Consider the following 16,328-nt stretch of genomic DNA (forward strand, 5'->3'; position numbering starts at 1 on the left):
GGCTATAATATTCTGATGTGCCATTTGCTAAGACCGTTGGAAAAGTGCAGTGTTAGGGTGGGAGTGACTTGATCTTTCAAGTGCCATCTGTCACACTTTTCTTTGACTAGGAAAGGGAATTCTCTGACCCCTTTTGCTTCCTGGGTGAGGTGATGTCTCACCTTGCTTTGAGTCATACTCGGTCCACTGCATCCACTGTCCTGCACCCACTTGATAACACTCCCCAGTGAGATGAACCCGGTACCTCAGCTGGAAATGGAGAAGTCACCCGTCTTCTTCCTTCACGTCTTGAGCTGATCCCTATCCCTAGGATACAATCAAAAAGCATTCTTTTAATAAATACTAAAACTGTAAAGCTTCTTTTAATAAGGCAGCTTGTTCAATGGTGACATTGTAAACTAATTCCATACAAAACAATCCTGTCATATATACACGTGTATATGTGCTTCAGTGGTCCATACACATCTATGTAAAAAAAAAAAAAAAAGAAATTTTAAAGTACTTATTTTTCTACTTACTTAATTCCAAGCCTCTAGAACATATATCAGATGAATTATTTAACAAATGGCTACCAATTAGTAAATACACTTCATTTCTTTAAAAACAAAGGTGTATTATGTCTTCTTAGAAAATGACAATTTAAACTTTCAGAAACTTTTAGTAAATACTGGTTCTGTAATCATTGTAAAATGTACCCATGAACATCATGTTTAAATTTAAGTAATCTATAAAGCCTAGCTCCCTCAGTGAAAAAACTGTTACAGGTAGTAATAGTAATAGTAACAGTAATAATAATAAAATAGTGCCAGCAGTTTGAAAAATCAGGTCAGTCACAGGTTTCAATAAATATTTCTCTTTCACTACAAGCTTTACCTGAACAACTTTGCTTCTACAAATAGTGCCAGCTTCTGTACACCACTTACTGTCTCCAATGCCTCAATTTCACACTCTCTGCATTTTTCCAAGATTGTGTCTTAACAACAGAGCTCTCCTTTAGTATATTAAGCAAAAAAAAAGTTAATCTTGCCTTTTCCTTTTAGGTATTCAATGGCATTTTATTAATCTTGGAGAAAAAGCAAGCCCTATATGGGTAGGAGTTCTGCCAAGTGGAGAAGGCCCTAGCATCAACAACAGAGCCTACAGCTCAGGTGCTAAGTGGGAACTAAGGAAGCAGTGTAAATGTAGATAATTACCAGTTTGCTGCTAGTTGCTCACGTTCTGAAACAAATTTTTGATTCAAATGAAAAAGATTTTCCATTGTAGAAATTCACCTCCTTTTGGATCTATCTTAACATTTTTAGAAATTTTTCCTGTTACATCAGTTTCCTCATTTGTTGATTTTTGTTTTCTCTTACTGTCTAATATGCATTGCTTCTGAATGCATTATTTTATTATGTTCGAACGAGGCAGAGAACAAATAATTCTGATCAAAGATGCCCACTATGCAAACTTCTATCAAATTATTTTTTAAATGTGGGTGATAATTGAGCATTGGTTCTACTAACTAACTTTAGCAAAATTGAAAATCCTCCAACCCCAGCTATAATCCTTGAAAATTTGCTTTCATTTGGCTCCCTTATTGTAATATCCTAGGATCATTCTTGACTATATTATGACTGGGATCATTCATGACTATATTATGGACACACATTGTGTTTTCTCAAGCACAATGTGTATCCATAATATAGTGTGCCAATGCACCTGTATGCACGTGTATTATTGATGCCTTTCAACTGTACTAAAGATCAGCTCTATCCCAAATGCCATTCATTGACTTTTCTCCCTTGGTACCTCCAAAACAGAGGCTGACAAAGGTGTTATTTTTTGACATTCATGTATTACAAAAATGTTGAAAAAGTAATTGGAAGGAAAAACAGAGAAATAGAAAATATATTGTTTAATTTCTAATCATTGATTAACTGAACTGACCTTACTTTATTAATGTTTACCCTAAGTTGAATCAATGGAAATTATATACACTTTTTCAAATCCCTCTGCTTTATGGAAACCAAAGTTGGAGTTAAGAAATCTTCAAAATATAATATCAAAGAGTTACAATTGTGAGCCACTAAAAATAATTTTATCAACAGATGTTTCAACACTGTTAACTTCTCAAAGGTGTCTGACACTCAAGATTTTAGTATATTTAGCAGCATTTCTAACCTCTCAGCAATAGATGCTAGTAAGAACCTTACCAATACCACTTTCAGTCATGAACCAGGGTTAGAGTGAAATCTAAAGTAAAATCTGCAGACCTATAAAAACCCCAGACAATCACGTGGACTGTCTGTTATGTCTATGAGCTTATCCTCTATAATTTTTCCCCTTCTACAGTCTGCTGCAGCCACAGGTAGCTGGATTTTTAAAAACAATTCATACCAGCTTCCACCAGGAATCATTGTACTTATTGATCTTGCTGTATGCTTACATTATTTTCTTATTATTGTCTTTAGATATTTATTTGAAAGTCACTTTGTAAGCCACTTACTGTATATTTGTTTTACAGGAATCAAAGTGTGCTTTATAACAGAGAATCTTAATTCATACATTTTCTACAAAATTGATAATTTGACTTAAAAAAAAAAAACTTTCTAACATAACCACTAAAACAAAAACCTAACCCCTGGGATTCAAAATTAGAAGTGTAACATTCACTTTAAGTATTTTAAACAAGAGACAAAACATAAACCTCATAAATAACCATAAACTCTGAAATTAGAAAACACTCAGTGATTCATAGACAAAAATAAAAGCAAAACTGCAGGGATGGTAGTTTCAAAACATTCCAAGAAAAAAAAAGTTTCAAACCATCAAAGACAGTCTGGACCCTGAAAATCAATAGTTTATATCAACCAAGTAAACATTTAATCCAGAAAGACAATTATAAAATCGTAAATTTTTTTTTCTTTAAGGATTGTTATATCACCTCCTAGGCACAAATGAAACCTTCAGAATTGAAATCCACACGGTCAAAATGAGGACTTGATTCCTGCTCCTGGAAAAAGCAAAGAAGCCCTTATGTGCTAAATTGTATTTTTTTTCCCCAGTCTTTCTAGAGGACATATGAAAATTTGATAAAATAAACATTTATTTCTCCTTTGCCTAACTCAGAAGTCACTACTGATTGGAAATTCCAGGAATTTGTCACAAATATTTAAGTTGCTGTGTACAAAAATATGGTTTTTTTACACTAGGTTAAGGATAAACAGGAACAAAAGTTAGAGAGACTAGTATTTGTAAAAATCTGAATATTCAAAAGCAGTTTAACATACTGAAGCACTTAGAAAAATCATGCATATTTTTACAACAGTAACATTCTAAAAGAAATGTAAAACAATATACTTTAACCCTCAAGTTTATCTGTAGCTTCAGAGTGAGAAGAAAGTGAATGTTAGGAGAGAGATATAAACAATCCCCCTGAGAGTTAAAGTAGAATGTTAATACATACCCTGTATTTAAAAGTGATAGTTTTCATATTGCTCTTATTCAAAGTGCCAATGGAATGCAAGCTAAGCTTTTAATAACTAACACATTGCATTTCAGAAATAACAAAAAGCATTCAGAGTTAGCACATTATGACATTTCAAATGCAGAGGTAACTTTCAGTGTTAGCACATTATGACATTTCAAATATAGTTTTCTGAAAAGCAGAAACACAGAAACAGACAGAAAGTTATGAACAATGTAAACTAAATGCAGGAATTAAGTGTGTCCCAAATTTTATAGACAAAGAACTAAAAACAGCAGTCTTAAGTAGGACTAAAGAGAAATGATAGACAAATGATCAAAGAATCACATGAGAGCGTCAGTGAGACAAATTACAAAAGAACCCTTAAAAAAATGGGATAACTACCGAAATAAAGTCTATAATAAAGGGGTTTAACAGCACATTTGAGCAGGTAAATATTCGTTCAATCTGAAGGAATAAAAACTGAAAACACAGTCTGAGGATTAAAATTTAAAAAGAAAGTAAAAAAAAAAAATCAACAGTAAATAGAACACCACGAGGTGTACTGGTACATGCAATATGGACATCTTATAAATGAAGAATAACAGAAGCCAAAAATATGTAAGGCAAAAATGGCTGAACATTTCCTGAACTTAAAAATCTCAATCTAAAGATGAAAGAGGACAAAAATCTTTAACCACAATATAGTCAATGATAGCCACATCAGAAAACATTATGGGCAATCAAGAGCCAATACAAAGAAAATTGTAAAAGCAGATAAGGAATAGCAATTTGCTAAGTACAAGAAGGTCTTGATTAAAGTAACAAATGATTGTTCAGCTGAAACCATGAAGTCAGAAGGTGGTGGGATATCGAAGTTTAACAGAAAAATGCTATCAAACCTGATATATATAACTGGTAAAATGAAATTCAAGCAAACATGTCTGGGTAAAGAAGAGCTAAAGGAAATTGTGACTAAAGCTTCTCTATAAGAAAAATGCTATTACTATTTCAACCCTGGCAAACTTAACTGTTAATGAACAGTCTGTGTGGACAGATATAATCACAGACAATAATATAAATTGAGAAGGATGGACAACTACAAGAGCAGCATATTTTTATATTGTCGACATTAAACACTAAATTATTCACACAAGTTAGTATTGTTCATAATAGGCTATTTTAAAATTTCAATAATAATTGAAATCCCAAATACACCTAATTGTAATATAAAAAATACAACAGAAGGTTTTAAAATATTAGCCAAATTTTTTAAAAGAGCAAAAAATAAATTCAGGATCAAGCAGAAGAAAGAGTGTATGGAAAACATGTAAGTCAACGTCAGAGTATGTAACATTTTACTTGTAAGAACTGTAAATGTGAGCTCTTGCTTAAAAAGTCACACATTGTTGCAAGTGTACCCTTAAACAAAGGAGTCACATTTGTGACGTCTATGGGAGGCGTGCGTTAGGTGTAAAGGCAAATAGGCCAAAGTAAAATGATAGTAGATTCTGGGAAAGTTATGCAATGTACAACGGATCACCGTATATCTGTCTGTTCAAGTATACAATAGGTGCAGTGGAAGGATTAGTATGATGCAATTACTATAGAATTCCGAGTCTACATGAAGTTTTCCAGCTTCCAAAAAAAGATTTGCAAAGTAAATAAAAATTAAATTTCATCAATTTTCTAGCCCAGATCAGCAGCAGCTACTTATTCTTTATTAACCACCTCTGTGGGATGCTGCCTTCCAAATATTTCTGGAGCAGCTTACAAGAGCCATGGTAAACAGAAGGGACTCTGTCCTCCAAATCTCAGGAGGAACTCACTTGCCGATTGCTGCTTCTGCTTATGGAGGTCCCGACAGAGGTGAATAGTCATTGTTTTATTCCCTGAACATTATGCAGGCTCTTTGTCCCTCTGTGCAACCAACTTTCAGTAGATTTAAAAGGCAAAAATATTTTTTTCCTGGTTGTTCTTCTTTTTCTCTGAAGGCATTTGTAGACTAAAACTTTCAAAATTAATCATATATAATTAATCATATACAAAATAATATATATTATATAATATAATATATTACATATTATATATAATATATAACATGTCATTAAATTATACATTATATATAATATAGACTTATATATAGTATTATATATTATGTAACATAATATTATATATAATATATATAATTATATTATATAATATAATTAATATATATTATATATCATATATGTCATATGATATATAATACATGTATTATATATACTATATATAATACATGTATTATGTATAGTATATATGATATATATCATATATTATATATTTTATATCATATATACATATCGTATGTAATATATAATATATTATATATACTATATCTGATATATATTATATATAATATATCTGATATAGTATATATAAATCATATATATTAATTATATATACACACACAAATGTATATATATATATATAAAATGAAATGTGGTTTTAACGATACGTGCCCCAAAACAATGTGCCTCAAAAAAGACCCCAGAATAAGCTCACTACAGCTGATTTACAGGAGGGAAAGAGCCTATGTAATGAATAAACAAAATGCTACCAAACCATAGAAGTAGAAAATCTTATTTTCAAAGTTACAGCACTTTAAAATTTCAATGCTCTTTTTCACCCCCGGCAAAATCACAAACTACTGAGTGAAATAGGGAAGTATGTCTCATTTTAAGAACAACTACAAAAAAAACTACGAAAAAATAAGTTTTTTGACAGCCCAAATGGCAGCCTTACCAAAATGTAATATTTAAAATTTAGATACTTAATAAGCTAATAGAATAAACAAAGAAGCACAAACAATTATGAACAAAAATTATTAATCTAAAGAGTAAAATTATTTTAAAACCTAAAGAAGTCTAGAGATAAACTGTACAGTGAAATCGAGAAATATGGCTCATTTTAACAATTAAAAAGAAATTATGATCTGAAAGTTTTTTTAGACAGCCCAAATGGTGGTCTTACTAAAACATAATATTCAGAATTAAGTTTCAGAGTCAGCTAATAGAAGAAACAAAAGAAGCACAAAAAGTTGTGAACAAATTTAATAAAAAAGTAAAATTATTTTAAAACCTAAAAGAGTCTAGAGATAAGAGTAAAAAAAAAATTCACTACAGATATTTAAAAGCAGACTTGAGCTGGGGGAAGAACACACTATCAGCAAACCAAAGAAAGAGTGTTAATATTATTAAGTTAGGAAATGATAGAAAAAAAAGTAAAGTAATGAGAACAAATCCTAAAATGCTGTGGAACACTATCAAGCAGCCATATTATGCATACTGGAATTTCAAAGGGTGACAAAAAGAATCAGGAAGACTATTTAGAAACAATAATGGTAAAGAATGTCAAACGCAACAAACTCCAAGTAAGAGAAACTCCAAGAAACAAACTCAAATTATATGATAATTAAACCCTTTGAAAGAAAGATAGAGAAACTCTTGGAAGCAACAAAAGAAGTGGCTAGTAATGTTCCAAGAACCCTCAAAATTAATCAGCAATCTTACCTGAAAACTCAGCGGACAGAAAGCAATAGATTAACATATTCCAAATGGTGTAAGAAGAAACTTTTGAACAGAAATCTGATGTTCAAAACATTGTCCCTTATAAGTGAGGGAGAAATCATGACATTTCCCGATAAAAGCTGGGACATTTCACCAGTAGACTATCTTTTTAAAAAATGCCTTATAGGATACTTCAGAGTAAAATGAACAGACAATAAAGAGCGGTATGAATGAATATATATTACGGTAAAGATAAACGTATAAGATATGATAAAACATAAAAAATAAGAGCGCACACCTCCACAATTTGTTTCCCATGTAATTTAAAACAAAAATATACTTAATAAAAATACTATAACTAACTTGTGTTTTTGACATACAATGCATAAAGGTATGATTTTGAGAACTCAATAAGGAAATCATGGGGGTGAAGCTATACAGCGTTAAGGGATTTGTGTGTTATTGAAAGTAAGCTAGTATAATCTTAAAAGTGGAATAAATTTAGAATATTCAATGTAATCACAGTATCAATGACAATTAAAAAAGAAAAAGAATAACAGGCAGGTGTAAAGCTTTCTGTACCACACCAGAAAGTAGGAGATGTGGATTTAGTTACTCTCACTTGAGGCTACCAAGCCAGCTATCATGTACCATGAGACAAAGCCCAAGCTGTCCCACCAGGGTGTAAGTGTGGAGAGCCTAAAGCACATGGTATAGCTGCTATTTCAAACAATTTTCACTACACCAGTGGCGATGAAATAGAATAGGCTCATCCATAGGCAGAACCTGGTGAAGAACTGGAGGCAGAAAGAAGTGGATTACAGGTGTGACCCTGTAATCCCAGCACTTTGCAAGGCTGGGGCGGGCAGATCACGAGTTCAGGAGATTGAGACCATCCTGGCTAATACAATGAAAACCTGTTCCTACTAAAAATCATAAAGTTAGCCAGGTGTGGTGGCAGGCCCCTGTAATCTCATCTACTCCAGAGGCTGAGGCGGGAGAATCACATGAACCCAGGACGCGGAGGTTGCAGTGAGCCGAGATTGTGCAACTGTGCCACTGTACCCCTGCCTGAGTGATAGCTCAAGACTTTGTCTAAAAAAAAGAAAAATAAATAAAATTTGGTGTTGGAAAGGTTAGGAAGAAACAGTATGACACTTGGGAACCAGAGCAGCACTGGGGAAAAATGTATATATGACTTTAACAGATGACAGACTAAAAAACAGAAAAAATAAAAAATTGGCATGGACCAGAACAACTAGAACTTTTTCAAACAATACCAGAAGATGAACTTCTATATCTACCAAGCCCAACTTTTCTAAGAATGCTCCTAAAACTCTAGCGTCTGGCCAACACCACAAATTCAAAAGCAGCCAGTTACGTGCTGCCAGCCAGAATGTTAGCAGTAATCCAGGGTCACATCTGTCTGACGCAAAGAATATGGAGCTACTATATTCAACTATCAAGAAGGACACTTGTCCCTTACAGCCCTAGTCACAAAAGAACACAGTGAGTGGCATTCAGGAACTCAAGAATCTGGACCCTATTGCAGCAGATCAGCAGGATACAGTGGTCTTCAAGGAGGAGGAAGGGAATCTCATCAGGGCTTTATCAGCTCCCAGGGCAGGACAGTGTGGAATAGAGAACAAGACCCAGATTCACCCACTATTTTCTCAGAAGTCTGGCTCAGTTACTGCTTCCATGGCTGCAGACTCAGCTACCAAAAAAGCTACAGTGTTATTAATGGGGCTATTAGCAGCCAATGGAGAAACAGACATGCTTATATTAGTTGCAAGAGTGAAAGGTGGACAAAGAAATGTTACTGACAATGGCAGAGACCAGCCTTTTGTCAAGCAGATGTACTTCACCAGAGGGCTAACAGAAAATGCCAGCACATACAGATATATTGTAGTGAAGTAAGAGGATGGATTCACCCAGATGTTGCTATAAACTAGATCAACATAAAAAAATGCACTGAATATAGAAGTAATTAAAGAAATGGTTAATGCTCTGAATAGGGCTGCTGTGGGTGGGAGCAAGTTTGTGCTGTTCAGTGTAGGTGGAAGTGTCCTTTGCTGTGGTCTCGATTTTGGGTACTTTCTGAAGTATTTAAGGAAGGACAGAAACAGAACAAGCCTTGAAGTGGTGAACACCATCAAGAACACTGTGAATAATTTCAATCAATTTTAAAAGCCTATTTTTATATCAGTCAGCAGCCCATCCTTTGGAATTGGTGCATCCACACTGCCTCTTTGTGATTTCTTCTGAGCTAATGAAAAGGCTTGGTTTCAAATCCCTTATATGACATCTGGACAGAGTCCAGATGGCTGTTGTGTTACTTTAGCTCCTACTTGAACTTTGCATCGTCCAGCCTCCTTAATTATTGTGACCATGAGACATTGCTTCATCCTTTGATTGGTCCCAGCCCAAGGTCTCAGGCCAAGCTGTCACTTCAGCTCCTTTCTTGGTCCAGGGCAAAGTTCCAAGGCTGAGACTTGTAGCTTCTACAAATCATCACTTCAGCTCCAGGTGAATCCAAGACCAAGTTTCAGGGCCAAGCCGAATAACGCTTACTCCAAAAACACTAAGCACATTCCTTTACTTCTCTGCCTTTAGAAACTGTAAAGCACAGTCTCATAATAGGTAAACCACTCACATTCCACCCTCACTGTGAAGAGTTTTTTACTTTCACTTATAAAAGTTTTGATTCAACATTTTTGCATCCACCCTCCTTAATTTTCTTGGCCATGAGAGAAAGAACTCTGTGTGATACCTCACATTTAGAGATTTCTAGATTGTAGTGCACTAATGAGACCACAATGATTGAAGTCTGGGAATTGAGCTATGGGATGCGTCAGCCTTGCGAGACCAACTGACAAACTGTCCCCACACTGTGATACATACCCTTGGGGGCATTCACCCATATAGTGGTCATGAACAGAGTCGAAAAGGGGCAAGGTAAATTGATACAGCCTAGAAACCTGAGGGACACCATCAAGCAGCCATACATATGCATTTTGAAAGATTGAAGGAAGAGACAAAAGATCATGGAGACTATTTAACAAAATAGTCATAAAGAATGCAACAATTTAAGACAATAAGTAAGCATCCAAGAAGCTCAACAGACTCCAAGTAACAAAAACTCAAAGAAACAAACTCAAAGTTAGCTGATAATTAAACTGTCTAAAACAAACACAAAGAGAATCTTGAGGATTTTCAAAGGAAGTAGGGGAAGTAGCTAGTCATGTAAAAGGGACCCTAAAAATAGCCAGTGGATTGCTTATCTTAACAACCACTGAAAAGCAGTAGATTACTTATCTGAAAACTAAGATGATAGAAAGCAGTAGACTAATATGTTCCAAGTGATGTCAGAAAAAACTGTCAAACCTAAACCTTATGATCCACCAAATTGTCCATCAAAGGTGACGGACACATTATGACATTCCCACATAAAAGCTGGCACCCTTTTCAAGTAGACTACCCTTTAAGAAATGTCTTATGGAGTACTTCAGGGTAGAATGGACAGACACTCAAAAGCAGTATGAACAAACAAAGGTTAAGGTAAAGATAAATATATGTACAAATATATAAGATGCAACATTTGGCCGGGCACGGTGGCTCACGCCTGTAATCCCAGCACTTTGGGAGGCCGAGTTGCATGGATCACAAGGTCAGGAGATCAAGACAACCCTGGCTAACACGGTGAAAACCCTTCTCTACTAAAAATACAAAAAAAATTTACAGACAACGTGGCAGGCGCCTGTAGTCTCAGCTACTCGAGACGCTGACATAGGAGAATGGCGTGAATCCAGGAGTCGGAGCTTTGAATGAGCCTACATCGCACCACTGCACTCCAACCTGGGTGACAGGGTGAGACTCCATATCAAAAAGAAAAAAAAAAAATTAACAATATGCACCTCCACAATTTGTTCTCCATGTACCTTAAAACACAAATACGTATGTTTATTGCCGCATTATTCACAATAGCAAAGACTTGGAACCAACCCAAATGTCCAACAATGATAGACTGGATTAAGAAAATGTGGCACATCTACACCATGGAATACTATGCAGCCATAAGAAATGATGAGTTCATGTCCTTTGTAGGGACATGGATGAAATTGGAAATCATCATTCTCAGTAAACTATCGCAAGAACAAAAAACCAAACACCGCATATTCTCACTCATAGGTGGGAATTGAACAATGAGAACACATGGACACAGGAAGGGGAACATCACACTCTGGGGACTGTTGTGGGTTGGGGGGAGGGGGGAGGGATAACATTGGGAGATATACCTAATGCTAGATGATGAGTTGGTGGGTGCAGTGCACCAGCATGGCACATGTATACATATGTAACTTACTGCACATTGGGCACATGTACCATAAAACCTAAAGTATAATAATAATAATAATAATAATTACAATAAAAGAAAAAAAAAACACAAATATATTTAATTTAAAAAAGCACTTCTAATTTGTGTTTTTGACACAAAATGAATAAAGGTATAATTTTGAGGACTCAGTAAGTGAAATAGTGGAGGTAAATTATACAGGAGTAAAGGTTTTGTATGTTACTGAAGGTAAGCTAGTGTAACTTTAAAAATGTTAGAACATTAGAATGTTCCATACAATCGTCATAGCAACCACAATTAAACAAACAAACACAAAGGAGTAACAGGCAGGAAGAAAGCTTTCTGTTCTACACCAGAAGGTTGTGGCTGTGGATTTAGCTACTCTCACCTGAGGCTACTGAGCAAGCTCTCATGCACCATAGCATAGCTGCTATTTCACACAATTTTCACTACACCAGTGGTGACGAAATAGAAGAGGTTCATCCATACGCAGAAGCTGGTGAAGAACTGGAGGCAGAAAGGAGTGGCTATGTAGAGACACAACTGAAACAATGTTGGCACAGCAACTGCTCCAATCCTGTGTCTTTCCTCATGGCTTCCCAGGAGTTTGAGGTTGAAAGTATTGTTGACAAAAGACAAGATAGAAATGGGAATACAGAGTGTTTGATTTGGTGGAAAGGTTAGGACAAACAGGATGACACTTGGGAACCAGAGCAGCACCTCACGGACTGTGAAAAATGTATACATGATTTTAATAGACGACAGACTGAAAAACGGAAGAAACTGACATGGACTAGAACCAGTAGAATTTTTTCAAACAATGCCAGAAGAAGAACTTCCAGATCTACAAAAGCGAGCTATTCTAAGAACTCTCCTAAAACGCTAGTGACTGATAGACACCACAGATCCAAAAATAGCAAGTTATTTGCTGCCAGCAAGATCGTTAGGAAGAAGGCAGCCTCAATTCTCTCCAACACACAGAATATGGAGATAATAAATTCAACTATCAAGATCCTTGCACCTGACAGCCCCTTTAACGACAAGAAAACTCTGAGTGGCTTTCAGAAACATGGGAAACTGGACCCTGTTGCAGCAGATCAGTAGGACACGGTGGTCTTCAAGGTGACAGAAGGGAAATTCCTCCAGGACAATTTGTCACGTCCTGGTGCAGAACAAACTGGAATAGAGAACAAGACTCAGATACACCCACCAATGTCACAGATGTCTGGCTCAGTTACTGCTTCCATGGCCACAGGTTCAGTTACCCAAAAAGGTATAGTGGTATTAATAGACTCATTAGCAGCCAATGGAACAACAGAGGTGCATACCTCAGTTTCAAAGGTGAAAGGTGGGCAAAGAAATATTACTGATGACAGCAGAGACCAGCCTTTTATCAAGAAGACGTACTTTACCGTAAGGTTAACAGAAAGTGCCAGCACATACAGAGACATTGTAGTGAAGAAAGAGGATGGATTCACCCAGATAGTGCTATCAACTAGATCGACAGAAAAAAATGCACTGAATACAGAAGCAATTAAAGAAATGGTTAAAGCTCTGAATAGTGCTGCTGTGGATGACAGCAAGCTCATGCTGTTCAGTGCAGCTGGAAGTGTCTTTTGTTGCAGTCTTGATTTTGGGTACTTTGTGACACACTTAAGGAATGACAGAAACAGAGCAAGCCTTGAAATGGTGGATACCATCAAGTAATTTGTGAATACTTTTATTCAATTTAAAAAGCCTATTGTTGTATCAGTCAATGGCCCTGCCATTGGACTAGGTGCATCCATCCTGCCTCTTTGTGATCTCGTGTGGGCTAATGAAAAGGCTTGGTTCCAAACCCCTTATATGAACTTTGGACAGAGTCCAGATGGCTGTTCAACTATTGCATTTCAAAAAATGATGGGTAAAGCATCTGCCAATGAAATGTTATTTGCTGGGCAAAAGCTGACAGCACGGGAGTCATGTGCCAAAGGCCTGGTCTCTCAGGTATTTTTGAGTGGAACTTTCACCCAAGAGGTTATGATTCAAATTAAGGAGCTTGCCTCATATAATCAAATTGTACTGGAAGAATCTAAGGCCCTTGTTCGCTGTAATATTAAGTTGGAGTTGGAACAGGCCAATGAGAGAGAGTGTGAGGTACTGAGGAAGATCTGGAGCTCAGCCCAAGGGATAGAATCCATGTTAAAGTATGTTGAAAATAAGACTGATGAGTTTTAATTGTCAGGCTGTCTGCTTAGGACGCGAGAACTAAGCTGAACCAAATGCATCATGAGTTGCAAGATGCCCTAATCCATCTTCATAGCCCAAAACAGTTTCACCCATAGCTAAGGCTTGGAAACAAAACCGGAAATGTCCAAGCCAGGTATTGAAATTATTACATCATTTTTAAGCACTGTAGTTTTAAAAGAAATAATAAAACAGCTTGTTTGCCCAAATGTGGTTATTTTATGCTCACATAAGCCCAAATATAAAAGCAGACTGTTGGGTACTAGATTCTTCTTGGAAGCCCTAATATGTATCTATGGCTACTACTATATATAAGACCAGAGTTGTGTTTTATTGGATGTTTATGACAGAGAATCCTGTAATAATGTTGATTTTTCTTATTTTTGTATGCTACAATACCTCTACTGGGTTATAAGGCAGCCTTAGCTTCCCTCCCAGAAGGACACAGAACTGTATGAGATGGTGCCCTTGACTTTACAGTGGCACAAGCACTTCAGAGACACACAATTATAAATTAAAAGACTTTTCTTTTAGAATAAATATTTCTGGCACAAAATTCACTGATGATCATTCTCCTAAACTGAACATATGACTAGAATTTGTGGTGAGATATCACTTGATTTCATTTTCCTTTATAAATGTCTAGTTCTTACCCAGTTAACAAAAGAAAACTTTATCTCTCTAAAGTAAAACTTGTTGCACCTTATTAGTGAATTATGGAATCATTTTTGTGGAAATATCCAGGTTCTAATGTTTGTAATGTGAAGATTTAGGTTACCTTAGAGTGTGCTCTTGTTAATAAGTTAAAATTCTGGACACATTATTAAAGGCAGAAACTTCTTTCAAAACAAAGACACCTACACTCTGTATGGCCTTTAAAAGTATCAGTGTCTCTTTTTATGAGCACACAAATTTCTAGAACACTGTATGTGTTCAGTTACCCAAAAGCTCTATGAATACTGTCTTGCTGATTTTTATCGAGGCTCCATTACATAGGCATAATTGAATAATCCACTGGCCACTGGTGATGAATGTCATCTTTGTCACAAGATCTCTAGGGTGTCGCTTCACCAGCCAACAGTCTCTGTGGATGATGTCACCTTTGTGCAAGTTTCCCTTGAGCCTGCTTGTCTAATTTTACACACCCATCTTACAGCCTGCACTCAGCTCAAACTATGGGCTTAGGTTTCAGTTTGCTATGGATGTGCCAGGCACAGAATGGAGGCAGATGCATGAGTGAGTGTTGGTTGAGTCCAGCCACTGCACACAGCTTTGCATGTTATCTGTGATGAGGTAAGCAGGTCAGGTGCTCGTACAGGTGACAATTCCCTGCAGATCTTTAGGTGAATCAGGCATACCACAAGCTTTCTCTTCTGCAGGCACTGAAGAATGCAGTGTCATCCAAAAAAGAATAAATGCCAGAAAATGCAAAGACCCAAAGACGTCATCTCAGCCCTGGCTTGGGAAAGGTTTAGATCTAGGATATCTAAAGGGCAAATGTCCTGCTTTCTTTTTTCTTCTACTTTTCTTTTTTTCTTTTTCTTATCTATGGAATCACTATGGCTTAAATTAGGTTTTTCAAAGGGCTGTGTCTCTCTTTCTACTGGAGATTAGGATCTTGTCTTTTCTTCACTCTTTCTCTCTTTGACTGCTTTTCTCTCTTTGACATGCTATAGAAGAAATGTGTTTTGGCCCAGCATCTTTCTGTTGACTGTAGGGCTATTTGTCAGAAACAGTAAGATTTTGGCTTAGCAATAACAAAACGTCTTCCTATTTAAGACCCCCCAAAAAAGGGCTAGATATTAGGGAGTCTCTATATATGTATTGATGTATCATAAAACTTCCCCAGGTCTTACTTTATTTATTTAAGGCACTGTAATGAAAAAGAAACTTGCACTTTACTGGCACCTCATTCATTGGGCATTTCCTATAGGGGTAGTAAGGAACATGGAGGGTTGGATGTAAAAACTGGAAAAGCTGATGATGATGTGACTAAAAGATTCTCTACATCAAGAAGATGAGAAAACCTGGAGTAAGAAAATTTTGTTTTGATTGTTTCCAGGGAGAATGTTTCTCTGATGTTTGTGAATTGTTTCTTGTGGGCTTTTCTGATATGACTGCTAAGAAGGCATGAACAATTTTACAATATTTACAAAGATGTTGGTTGTTTCACGGGGCGAAAAGCCTTGCACATAGGAAACTTCAAACAATGTGCCTTCAACCCTCAGAAACTTTCTAGGTCTTCAATAATATTGACAAAGAAAAGCAATATAGTTCTGGTGGATTATTGGGAAAATTTCTACAGGCTGAGAAACAGCCTGGACTATCAGGCTGCAGAGAGAATTTTAAGAATCCTGTACAATCCCATGGCCCAACCAAATAATTTTTTTTTTAAAGCCCAACTTTTTTTGTGTGTGTGCTTAAGACATGCCCACAGCTACTCAGATAAAAAAACAAGACCACGCATTAAAATGTTGTGTCTTTTGTGTAACCAGATTGCTTCCAGGAAATAGTCTCTTTTTCAGAACATGTACATATTGGACTCCAGTGTGTTACAAAGGGCACCTTATATTACTAAATATGCTTTGGGCTCTGAGCCAAATTTCTGTAAATTATCATTTTAGCCTCTGGTCTCATGCCAAGGTCCTGGGCCATGCTTTCACTTTAGCTCTTGTGTGGCTCAGGGCCAAGTCCCTGAGCCAAGCTGAGTCATTGCATCAGCTATTAATAGTTCCAGGCACAAGGACCC

General features: G+C 36.2%; 1 pseudogene; it reads left to right on the forward strand.

The window, feature by feature from the left end:
- The first annotated feature begins 11,675 nt into the window (after positions 1-11,675).
- Positions 11,676-14,069, forward strand: LOC129053470 (testis-specific chromodomain protein Y 1-like; annotated as a pseudogene).
- Positions 14,070-16,328: the final 2,259 nt, after the last annotated feature.

This window comes from Pongo abelii, chromosome Y (assembly GCF_028885655.2).
Source record: "Pongo abelii isolate AG06213 chromosome Y, NHGRI_mPonAbe1-v2.0_pri, whole genome shotgun sequence".
NCBI lineage: Eukaryota > Metazoa > Chordata > Mammalia > Primates > Hominidae > Pongo > Pongo abelii.